General features: G+C 36.3%; 1 protein-coding gene across 1 annotated transcript in view; it reads right to left on the bottom strand.

The window, feature by feature from the left end:
• The window catches only part of mtnr1bb (melatonin receptor 1Bb), a 52,759-nt gene that overhangs the window by 7,938 nt on the left and 31,825 nt on the right, over window positions 1-12,996 (bottom strand). The window lies entirely within an intron of this gene.

The following is a 12,996-nucleotide window of genomic DNA, read 5'->3' as shown; positions in this document are numbered from 1 at the left end:
CTGCAGTACATCTAGAAAATGGAATAAAACCATTACGAAAACTATATATATCCTCATTTCCATTGTTGTCACTAGTCACTTAGGATGATCACCATGCAAAAGGACCCTTGTTGAAACTATTTTAATAATGGAGTTTTGTCTTGCACTGAACATTGTCCACCTTGACCATTTACTGACTACTACATGGGATGCACTTTTCAGTGAACTAGGACCCTATCTCAGCAGGTCCAGCATGGTGTGCTTGTTGGCTGTGAAGACAGAGATTACAAACGGTTTCTACCCTCTGCCCACAGCTGATTGCCTCATCCCAGACAAAGTTTTATCACAAATGGCAGAGTCACTGTTTTGACAGAGTAGAAGGGCAGGAGTGTGGACACAGCTCTTGGGGCATCCAAGTCTTTTTTGGGGGGGGCTTTTTTCTGGCTAGTCCCCTGCCCAATTCAAAGAATGGTACGGTCGCTATATCTCAATGATATAGCTACAGCCAGATTGGCGTCTCAGAATAGGTTGTGTGATTAATTCTAAGTCAAATATCTTTTGCTTGAAACAAAACATAAACAAACAAAAAGGAGAAAATGGCAACGATGAGAAAAATTGAAGAAGATTTGGAGGAGATTAAGGAGGAGGAGGTCTGGCGGAGATGAGCCCCCGGTGGAGGAGCAACAAACATTAGAGCGTCAGGTAGTGGAGTTTTTTGCGAATAAAAAACTTCCCCTGCATAGCAACAACATCGCGGCGTGTTATACCCTCCCCAGAAAGAATGCCAGCGCACCTCCAGCAATAGTAGTAAAATTTGTGAATCGAAAACACAAAATTGAGCTACTGAGGCAGTCCAGACAACTGAAAGGGAGTGGACATCTCACAAAAAAGAACGCCGATATTGCCAGACAAGCCCGTATCATGCGTAAAGAAAAAAAAATCCAAGCAACATGGACAAGAAATTGCAAAGTGATGATAAAGCTCAACGGAACACCAGAAGAAGCCAAGGTTGTAATGATCAGGGATCTTCATGATTTGGACAACTACGGGGGATGATTACACTGTTGCAGTCAGACTGCAGAAGGTCTGTTATGATGTGTTTGCTAACAACTAGCCGAACGTATTCAATAAAAGACACTATTTCCGACTGTCAGAGGGGGAAAATGGCAAGGTATGAGACAGTAGACTGGAAGAGTACTAGTGTGAAGCTGCAGGTGGATATGGAGCTGGGATCGACGGTACCATTATGCGTTGTGAAATACTTGTACGAATGTTATGTCATAAGGATTACAGACATTTAAAGAATACCCAATCACAATGACTGAAGATTCGGATTACAAATTACATGATTTTGAAAATAATATAGATCCAGAAAGGAATGTGCTTAATGCAATTAATGTTACATGCGAGTATTATGAGAATCGATTTAGGGATAATGTTGACTTGGGTAATACATTTTCATTAATTCATTTCAACTGTAGAAGCCTCTATAAAAGTTTTGTTCTGATCAATGATTTTTTGAATAATCTGAAAGGCAAGTTTAAAGTGATAGCACTATCAGAAACGTAGGTAGATGAGGAACGGGGCTGGGACTTTCACATTGATGAGTATGAATTATATAATATAAATAGATCTAATAAGAAGGCAGGAGGTTTGGCACTTTTTGTTGATAGTGATTTGAAATGTAAACATGTTGAATATATGTCTGTGGAGTGTGTGACAGTAGAAATAGAAATGGAAAGAAAGAGTAATATAATTGTTACTTGTATGTATAGGAGGCCTGGGACACTGATAGAAACATTCACAGATGTAGTAGAAGATTTATTGAGCAAGGTAAAGGGAAATAAGACATTCTGTATTTGATTATAATATTGTTGTTTTTTTTTTAATGTCCAATCATAAGACATCATCAGATTGAGTTATTATTTGGAAGAGGGTTCTACCCTCTGATTACTAAACCTAGTAGAATAACTGAAGAGTCAGCTACTTCAATTGATCACATTTTCATTAATTGCTTGGAAAGCAACATTATAAGTGGTCTTGTCATAAATGACATAAGTGATCATTTACCTATTTTTGTTACTTTAGATTATAAAATGACACGAAAGGAGGAAGTGTGTGCGGACAGATATATAAGAATTAGAAATGATGATGCAATAAATGAGTTCAGGCAAGATCTTATGAAAGAAGATTGGAATGAGGTTTATGTAAATGACGTCAATGCTGCATACGAGACATTCTTAAATACTTATCTGGTTTTGTATGAAAATCACTGTCCACTGGTATTATATAAGCAAAAGAAAAAGAAAACTACTGGTAAACCATGGATAACAAAAGGATTAGAAAATGCATGTAAAAAGAAAAATAAACTGTATAGAGATTGTATCAAACTTATGATGAAACTTATGAAAATGAAATATAAAGTTTATAAAAATAAGTTAGTATTAATGATCAGAAAGGCTAAGAAAGAGTATCATAATAAATTATTTTACAAAAACAAAAATAATGTTAAGGGTACGTGAAATATCTTAAAAACGTATTGGGTAATAAATCTACATCTTTAAATTTACCTTTAATAAGAAAAATAAGGTCATAAGTGATATGAATTAAGTGGTAAATTAATTTAATTCTTTTTTTGTAAATATTTGGCCTAACTTGGCAAACGTAATTAGAAAACAGGATGATTCAGAATGGAGTGACGAATGGAAAGGAGATAGGAGAGTGGTACAGTCTATGTTTTTAGGGGAAATCACTGAAAAAGAAATCATAGCTATTGTAGCAAAATCTAAAAACCAGACATCGAGAGACTGTGATGGGTTAGATATGGTCATCGGAAAAAAGACTTTGGATTGTATAATCAAACCTCTCTGTTATATTTTTAAGCTCTCATTTTATACGAGTGTATTTCCTGACCGAATGAAAGTGGCAAAAGTTACTCCCCTTTATAAATCAGGAGATAGTCATAGTTTTAATAATTATAGACCAGTATCATTGCTATCACAGTTTTCTAAAGTGCTTGAAAAACTCTTTGCACAAAGATTTGATAGTTTCATTGAAAAACATCAACTGTTAAGCGAAAGTCAGTACGGATTTCGACGGAACAGATCAACAGCAATAGGATTAATGAATACTATTGAAGACATTTCATCAGCAACACATCATAATAAATATACTATAGGGGTATTCATTGATTTAAGAAAAGCTTTTGACACTCTGCAACACTCCATCTTGATTTCTAAGTTAAGTACTTATGGTGTGAGAGGAATAGTATTGAACTGATTAAGCAGTTATTTAGATAACAGCTTTCAGTATGTGCAGTGTTTAGGCAATTCATCTGATAGAATGAAAATAGAAGGTGGGGTCCCTCAAGGCTCTGTTTTAGGACCAAAACTTTTTAATTTATATATAAATGACATTTGTAATGTGTCAAAAATGTTAAATTTTGTTTTGTTTGCAGACGATACAAATTTTTATTTTTCCGGAGAAAACTTGAAAGAATTGGTTAAAATTATGGTTATTGAAATGAAAAAAATGAAAAAATGGTTTGATGTAAATGAGTTATCGCTGAATATGGAAAAAACAAAGTTTATGATATTCGGAAACTGTGTAAAGGAGGAAGAGCATTAATTGAAAGAGTGACAGAATTCTGTTTTCTGGGTGTAATAGTAGATGACAAGTTAACATGGAAACCTCATATTGAACATTAAAAAAAAGTTGGCTAAAAGTATTTATATCCTGGGTAATGTAAGATATATATTAGATTACAAGACAATGAGAATAATATATTTTTCATTGTTTCTACCCTATCTGAGTTATTGTGTTGAAGTATGGGGGAATACATACGTGACTAATATGAAACCATTATATTTATTACAGAAGAGAGCGCTTCGAATTATGCATAATGTTAAATATAGAGGACACACTAATAGTTTGTTTATAAAATCGAAATTATTAAAACTAGAAGATATAGTGAAATTACAGACATTAATTATTATGTTTAGGGCAAAAAATAAAACACTACCTCTTAAGTTACAAAGTTTATTTGTATTGTGTTCAGAAAATGGGGACGGCAGAAGGAAGTTTTATTTTAAGCATCGGTTTGCTCAAACCACACAAAGGCAAATGTGTCCAACAGTCATAGGCATAAGAAACTGGAATTCTCTCAGTGATCATCTTAAGTGTTGTATAAATGTTTCTCAATTTAAAATCTGCTATAAGAATAAAATGATAAACCAGTATGAAGAAGTTGAAAATAATAGAATTTAATTGTAGAAAAAATTATCCTTTTAGTTTGATATTTAGTGGTATTGCTCATTGTTGAGTATATTGTTCTGTTTGTTTTGTTTTGTTATGTGCAGAATATTGTCAGAGTGTAATTTTGGTTGCCTACTTGTACTGTCACAGATAAGGGGCAGGTGTCAATAAGAATTTATTCTTCTTACTGCTCCTTTTCATGCATGGAAAGTGTTACTTTAATTGAAAGGAAGGCTGTGTATGGGAAATGAATTACTGCTGTACCATGTGTGAAACAAAATAAATAAATGAAATGAAATGATGCACAAGAAAAAGACAATGCATTGATGTTACCCCAGCTGCTGATTTGAATTGTTTTCATCCATGTTTTTAGCTGGAAATTTGTTGGGACATTCTTTGGCAGAAATATCTGCAAACAGATGTGAAACTGAATCTCAGCCCATGCGTGCAATCAGATCTAAATTAAATGTTAAAATAGTCTCTAAATCTGTACTGGATTTGCTATTCAGAGCAGGGAATGTGTCAACACAGGCCCCTTTCAGTTGGAGGTCTTTTTACACGTAATTTTTTTGCTACGCTTTTAGAGTTGTGCCACGGTAGATTTGCAAACACCTGTGGCGATTTGCAAATGTGTGCTGAGATATTTTTTTTTTCTCTTTTTTTAAATCAGGGTTTTGTTTGCCCTGAGCTCAGACTCACAGGCTCCCGCTGTCAGACGGTGTACTGCTCTGCCTGCACATATCTAATCTAAAATGCAGCTCATTCCATACTATTCTCCATTTTGCGCTAAGCTTTAGGTATTGTTGATTATACTAAGTCTCCATGTTCATGTATGCATGTTAAGTTGGGATTAGTTCTCTCAACAGAATCCTCACTGATGGATTCTTTAACAGCTCACTTAAAGTGCAGAGTTGTTTCATGCAAGCTCAACTTAATAACCATTTTCCATGAATAATCATCAGTTATACAAAAAGTGGGAACCAAAGACACTAGTAGGTGCATTACTTGGAGATGTTGTACTTATTTCAAAGACTTTTGCCCCCCAAAAAGAAATGAAAACAACACAAATGTCCAGATAAACATGGCAGAGCTACACCAGGTCTTACTGTCTTTCACCTTCTACTTTTCATATTTTTGGCTCGCCCAGTATTTCATCTGCTGACACCTACAGAGGTGATTTGAAAGGCAACTTTTGTGCTCATGAGGTGAAACAACTACTGATCATTCCCATTCCTTGTCAGTGGTGATGGCAAAGGACAAAGGCCTCTTGCGTGGCAAATTCGCAGACATATCTCAAAGGGATTGTGGGAGCTTACTGTGTCTCATATAACTGTCAAACCATGTCAAAAGTACACGATGCACAGCACACCAGAAATGTATTTCTAGCTAAACCATGTACACATGGATTCTTTTGTGCGCTCCCATGTGGCTTCGGTGTGTGTCCGTCAGCCCAGCGCTGTCACTGTGCACTTCAACTGACAAGGAGAAATAAGTTATTCAGCTTGGATGGACATCAATCATTTTGATATTCCAGTTATATCCCAACCAGCCCCGTGTGACCAGATTGTCACAGATGGCTTATAGACTTCAAATGTAAATGTCAATGATGAACACCACTTTTCTAAACATGCAGGGGATGTTTTCTTGCACAAAATGTCATCATCTTATAATTGAGATCACTTACCAGTGTTCCAGTCTGGGGTTGTTTTTATATTTGGACTTTAAATCGATTTTATATTACTTGAAAGATTAGCTGCAAATAAATATTAGTTTTAATTCAAGGAGTGCACAACAGAAACACAGATTGTTATACACTGATTTTCACCAGGGAATTCCACAGTCACTGTAATCATTTCAGTCATTTAACACGATTAACACTTGTAACTGTTGTGTGTGCTGTGCGTATGTGACAGCATACATCAGTCACGAACCACAAATATAAGAAAAATGTCTATGGACAGCAAGATTTTTGTGGCAAATGCAGCATGACATCTTCAATTATGGACTGATAAGATTTTGTAATCTAATACTGTTCATTTCTTCTAGTGGATATAAATATAAATTGGATGTGCGTATGTGTGACTCTTTTGTACAGTTCCCCAATGTTCTGACAAAGCACAAATTATCTGTGGATAGATTAATGTTCATTACTGACAGTTGTGTTTGTATAGGCGCGCATTTCCCACATTAACAGTTAAATTAGGCACTGCAGAGTGATGCATAGAGCATGGATAAACATGCACACAGAGATTTACACTGATCAGGTCCAACATTAAAATCACTGACAGGTGAAATGAATACCATTTATCATTTCATTACTATGCAATATTCTGCCGGTAAACCTTTGGTCCTGCAATTGCTTTACTGTGATTGATTGTTGAAGTCCAACAGAAAAGGGCTCTCGTCAGTGGCCGTTATTGGCATGACAAAGCAAAAAGGAGATTTCAAGTTTCTTTCTGATGGAACTTCCTGTTTATGAGAAGCCATAGTGTCTAAAATCCCTGTAAACTAAGTTCTTTTTACTTTGGGTACATGCAAACATGACAGTTTTTCAACTTCAGAAAGGTCATGCATGCCTTATTTCATCTACTCTTTACTGTTGTAACAGTCTTCATTCAGCTGTCAGCCTGTCATTGATCGGTTCACTGCAGCTGGTCCAAAACATCGCAGCTCAGCTCTTAACTGGCACATGCAAGTGAGATGACACGTTCCTCCTCTCAGCTTCCATACAACTGGCTACCAGTCTGTTTTAGACCTGATTTTAAGATTTCAGTGTTTGTTTTTAAGATGCTGCATGGGTTGGCATCTTTTTTGCATCTCTGATCTTTTTACTTTGCACACTCTCTGTAGATCACTGAGGTCTACAAAGCAAAAATTCGCAGTTGTGCCAATTTCAGATTAAACATAGGCATGATTGGGAAGTTTGCAGGAACTGCCGCTGAACTGTGGAATAAACTACCTGCTCATGCCAGGACCCCCTAAACATTGGACCCTTTTAAAACCCATTTTATTTGGTTTTTAAACCAGAATGAGTTCTCATGCCTTTTTATTACCTCCACCCAGGAGGTTATGTATTTGGTAGCGTGTGATAGGATGAAAGGTTTTGAATGACTTCTAATAAAACTTTGTAGTTGTGTAGAGTGGGGTCTTTTTAACAATCCATCTAAAATTTTGGCATACACCCAATAAGGCATTCAAGGTCAACTTAAAATAACATGTAGCATTTGACCTTTGACCTCACCTTCAAGGTTAACAGAGTGATCTAAAGGTGAAAGAACTAATAATGCTCTATAGAGCTATTTATTATGGCAATGGGTTTTTAGACTGACATGTTGGCATGGGATACGTTTTAAATTTACTTTACTTTAATTTTGTTGTCATTTTGTTATGTACATGACAGTAACAGGTTATAAATGCATAACAATATGAATATATTGTAAAGTGTTCCTGAATTAAATAGGAACTAAACAACGAAATGAATGCTACACATGCACTATATCCACTTTACAATTTGCGTTATTTCTACTCGGTCGTTGTTAATTTCCCTGCTACATATGTAACTGTCTGCCCCTCCTTCGTTAGCACCTGCTATCTGTCTGCTACAACTGTTCTCAGTCAGCCAGCATATATATAACACACCTGTGGGATTGTCTTGAAAATCAAACCTTAGCAGTACTAGTGTTCCTTTGTGGTTTCCTTTGTGTTGTCATTTAATCTTCTCATGTAATAACTTTTGGAACTGTTTTATGAACTTTGACCCTGGGGTGCTCCTCACCTGTTTTGTTTGCCATGCTACCTGCACCTGCTCAACCACTGTTTTTGGAATAATGTTTTACATTTTAGACTATATCCAGGGCTCATGCGTTTTGTGTTTGGGTCCTCTCGCGTGTGAAACCATTTAAGATACTTAGGAATGGCCAAAGCCTGTGTTCATGAACTAATGGAACAAGTGAAATATATGTCTTATTAAGAATTACTAAAAATTCTTTATGCAACACTTGGAGTACCAAGTAAATGTAATCATTTTAATCACACTCATTATGACAACAGAATGTCAAACATTTAGTGGCCTATAAGTGTTTGAGGAAAAGTAATGAACCATCAAGTAATCAAGATTCAACCAAGTAGAAGTAGAAATAAAGCTGACTTTTTGCTAAATGCTTTTAAAGAAGTGTCTTTTCATATGGCTCGTCATTATTTCAAAGTTATCATCTTGTCCTCAAACATCAAACCAGCATTTTTGCAAGGTTTTTATTGCAGTCAGACATATAAATACATTTTATGATTAGTGTGGGAATTTCATTTTCAGTTTACTGTTGGACTGAATCACATCCAATACAGAAAATAGTTTTTATTTTGAATAGTGGTAGTTCAGCAACAATATGAATATGAACAATATGAATGCTTGAAATCGCAGTACGATTTCAAGCATTCATATTATTTTAATAAACAAGTTACATCATGGGACTGTTATGCTGAATGAAAAACATAGTTATTTAAGTATGTTAACAACAGAAATGAATGTACTAGTTTGTTTCTTTTATACATACAGTAGCTAGCTCCTCTAAGACTAGATAAACAGCCACATGCTACGTGAGCACTGTGTTGGCATGGACATAGAAATTTGGATTTGGTTTTGTGAGAGAGCTGGCTGCTTCATTTCCTCTGTCATCAGATAGCAGCAACAAAGCAGCAAACAAGTGTCCCACATGTGTGAGCACACATGCTGAGAAGCCTGGGGGAATTTGTGAGAACCATCTGGTTGCTAAGCTATAGATTATGATGATGATCACATTTCATCATTATTCACTGAAGAAACTCACACTTAACTTGGTTTTCCTGTTTTGTGGTTTAGTGCAATGTATAGAGCAATTACATTACACTACGGCAATTCTTCAAATTTTAATATTGATCATGTATTTGTGTCCCCACAATTATATGAGCATGATCGAGCCATATTTGAAATGCATGCTCTCCCAGTTAAAACAGAAAGCAAAAGCAAACTGAGCATTCTCTAAATCAGTGCCTCGCCAGATGCCTGCATACAACAGTCACAGCTGTTCCCTGCACACAGCAGCAGGAAGTTTTCTGGACTAGTACTGTACTCTGCTGCATATTTTGGTATCAATCCAATACCATGTAAACACAAGGCCAGTGGTGCTGATGACAATATCGTTACCAATACTTTTTACTTGTAAAGGCAGCTTATTTCTATTGTCCCTTATCTGTGTTTTTGCTGGGGTGAACCTGTAAAGCACTTAAATGTACTATACAAATAAAGTTGAAGTAATTTATGATATGAATCATCATCAATTTGAACATTTGTAATGACTATTAATCACTGTGATTTTTAATTTCCACGATAATCAGTTAGCGCAACAAAACACACCTTTCAGTTTTTCATGTGTTTTAAAGCAGGACTTTTTGGAGACCCTGAAATTTAATGTGTCTGTCTCTGAAGCACTTTGGGTCATCTTGTGTTGTTTAAATGTGCTACAGGACATACGGTATATAAAATGGACCTGGCAGTCAAGACAAAAAGGTTCAGACATTTTTCTTTCTGCATGTTTGAGGTATATTTTTTTCATTTCCAAAAATTGATTTATTTAATACAATTCAGTGGGCTACATATTAAACGTAGAGAATAAAAACAGTATTGAAGTATCAATCCTATGTGCTATGTGCCAGTAGCGATCTGATACCAATACCAAAGTTGGTATCGAGACTATTGATATTTAGCTCGCACCACAAGAATCAAACATAGCAGAGGGTTAAAAACAAAAAACTACACAACAAAACTAACTTATTCAACTGCCTGGAAAAACACCACAAAACACAGTATTATGAATGCAAGAAGGCTTCGAAAAACAGAACAATGGTGGCTAACATGAAACGTCCAACATCAACTCAGACATCCATGAAAGCAAGCCTTTGTGCGTGTCAGTGTATCCATCCAGCTCACAAAGACACACTGAAATCATCAGCGCAATCACATTCCATTTGGCCAGAGATGCATGTCCATTAAACACGGTGAGTAAAATGGTCAACTTACTGGACAAAAGAAGCAATTATTTTTCCAAACTGGCAAAACCTGTGCTGTATTCAAAACACTGAAGGGGAAATAGAGGGCTCTCACAGCTGTTTGAACACTTTGTTGTGAGTTTTAGTCACATCCATCATGCAGGTAGAATGAATGGAGGGAAAGATTTTATACAGTTTGTCTGCAAAGATTAATCTATAAGGATTCATTTACAATGCCCCTGTGATTTCATTTTGTGTCAGGCTTTGGTGCAAAATATACAAATATTTTTCATAATTCTTAGATTTCTACAGATGTGAATGCGTTACATCAGTGTCCTTTTTACACGACTGTTAGATTTGTATTGTTTATTGTCATTTATGCTTAAAAATATTTAACCATATATGCTTAGAGGTGTATAATCGATTGTGTAGTGATAGGATGTGTGATCCTTAATAGTCTGCAAAGGCTTTGTGTGCATTCCAGAGTGTTCTGGCATTCACACCCACATCCTGGGAGCATGGGAAGAGGTCGTACCTTGTCTTATTGTTTTATGGTAGGATAAACGTAGCTATGTCAGTTTTAGGCTAAGAGCCTTTTGTTTAGATGAACCGCTACACTCCTGGCACCAGCTTTGGGGAGTCTTCACAGGGTCACATCTTGACCCCACACACACACACGCACACACACACACACACACATACTTACGCAACCCACAGGCAAGGTACTCTTTGTGTGTATGTAGACGTCATATGTTAATGAACCTATGTATATTCATGTGAGCTCAATAAAAGGAGTGCTATGGGGAACCTGGCTGAGAGTCTGACGGAGGTCAAGTGGGTGGAACGACACTTGGCTCCAGGCAGGTCTTCCTCATGCACGAGTAACACGAAGAACTTTGCCTACTTGGTGTTCAATGCTTTTGCTGTGTAATTAAATTATCTTGAACGTTCCAGCGAATAGGTTTAAGCTACAAACCTATCAACGATGGTGCAATAAAAACATTTTTTGTTTCTAAAATTATTGAATGATCATGACAAGCAATCGTGACCTCAGTATAGGACTGTATTTGTGATTAGCATTTTTGCCATAATCATTGCATTACATTATATCCAAAATTAGATTTGGACACCGTCATTGGATTTTTCACATTTCCACAAGAAACACATATACACAGTCCGAAGTCATTATGATATATATGCACTGAAGAGGAAACACACAAGCATAAACATGTCAAAGAATTATTCTTATTATTACTTTGCTTTTTTAAATTTTTCTAATTTTTATGCTTAATGAGTGGATAATATGTTGCTAAATTTAAATTTTGGGCCACACATGTGCATAATTACATATTGAGCTGTTGACAGAAATGTGATGCTCTTTGATAAAAAGAAATCATGAGCCTTAAATGACTATAACAAACAATATAGAATCAAAAATCATTTCATGCATTTTTCCTTAACGACTATATAAGAAATGCCTTTTGGGAGGAAATTGCAATGATTTTTTTTCTTTCATTTATCCTTTTTCCACATCATTCCTGTGGGAGGACATGCAAGGCTGTTTTGCCTTTTTTGCATTTAAATTTGTTTTTAGTGAAGGAATGGGGACAAGGAATAGATGCCAATAGAAAGATGAGAGAATTGGAGGCTGAGTCCAGAAGGGAGTGATGTGGAAGCCGAAGTGGTCAGGTGTGATAAAAATTGCATTTTCATGAGGAAATGCTAAAAGTAAAAAGTGAGAAGTCAGCAAAGGTGGGTAAATAATGTAATTCCCACATGACGTGGACGTGTACCATCAGGTGCCCTGGTAAATCATATGTGAAAATTATGCAAGAGGAATAAGTATATTCTCTCGCTAAGTCTGCAGAGATGAATGAATAAATCGATTAGCAGAAAACATAAAATTAGGGAGATAGGAAAAGATGAAAGAAAAATAAAGGTCACCAGAGAATAATATTGTTAGCAGTGAAGGGACCTAATTCGTTTTTATATTTATCTAATTATTCATTATTAGTTGTGTAAAATTACTGTGCCGTTTACTGTTTTAACAGACCAACCAGAAGCTGCCCTCCTAATTTTGTATTTTGCACAGTGCAATGTCAATAAAGCCTTTTTATTCTTCTTTTCCGAGGTAAAGATACGTTCACTAGGCCCTTTACCTTATGTAGTACTGGACTGGACACCATTCTTTACTTCACACACATTCAACAAGGTGTTGGAAACATGTCTCGCAGATGTTGGACCATATTGACATGATAGCGTCACATTTGTGGACATGTGACGCTATCATGTGGACTTGAGATTTGTGGACATGATTTTCACTCATCCTACTAGATCCCAAAGGTGCCATACTGGATTGAGATCTGGTGACACCAGAAGCCATTATGTCAAGTAATTAGTACACAAAACTCACTGGCATCTTCAAGAAACCAGTTTGAGATGATCTGAGCTTTGTGACATGGCAGCCATCAAAGGATGGTACACTGTTGCAATAAATGGATGAGCATGGTCAGCAACAATACTGTGGCATTTAAATGGTTTAAACAATTTATTTGCCTTTTCTTTTGCTTCTTCCCCTTCTATAAAAACACTCATGTAGAGGCTTTTTTTTTGTCAGTGGTGACACCTATCACTGGACTAAATGACTACAGACCCGTGGCTCTGACATCTGTGGTCATGAAGTCATTTGAGCGCCTGGTTCTCTCCCATCTCAAGACCCTCACCGCCCCCCTCCTGGACCCC

This window comes from Haplochromis burtoni, unplaced genomic scaffold, assembly GCF_018398535.1.
Source record: "Haplochromis burtoni strain Fernald_Lab_line unplaced genomic scaffold, NCSU_Asbu1 Contig_109, whole genome shotgun sequence".
Classification (NCBI taxonomy): domain Eukaryota; kingdom Metazoa; phylum Chordata; class Actinopteri; order Cichliformes; family Cichlidae; genus Haplochromis; species Haplochromis burtoni.
The sequence above is the reverse complement of the archived record's forward strand: the minus strand, read 5'-3'. Positions and strand labels throughout refer to the sequence as shown.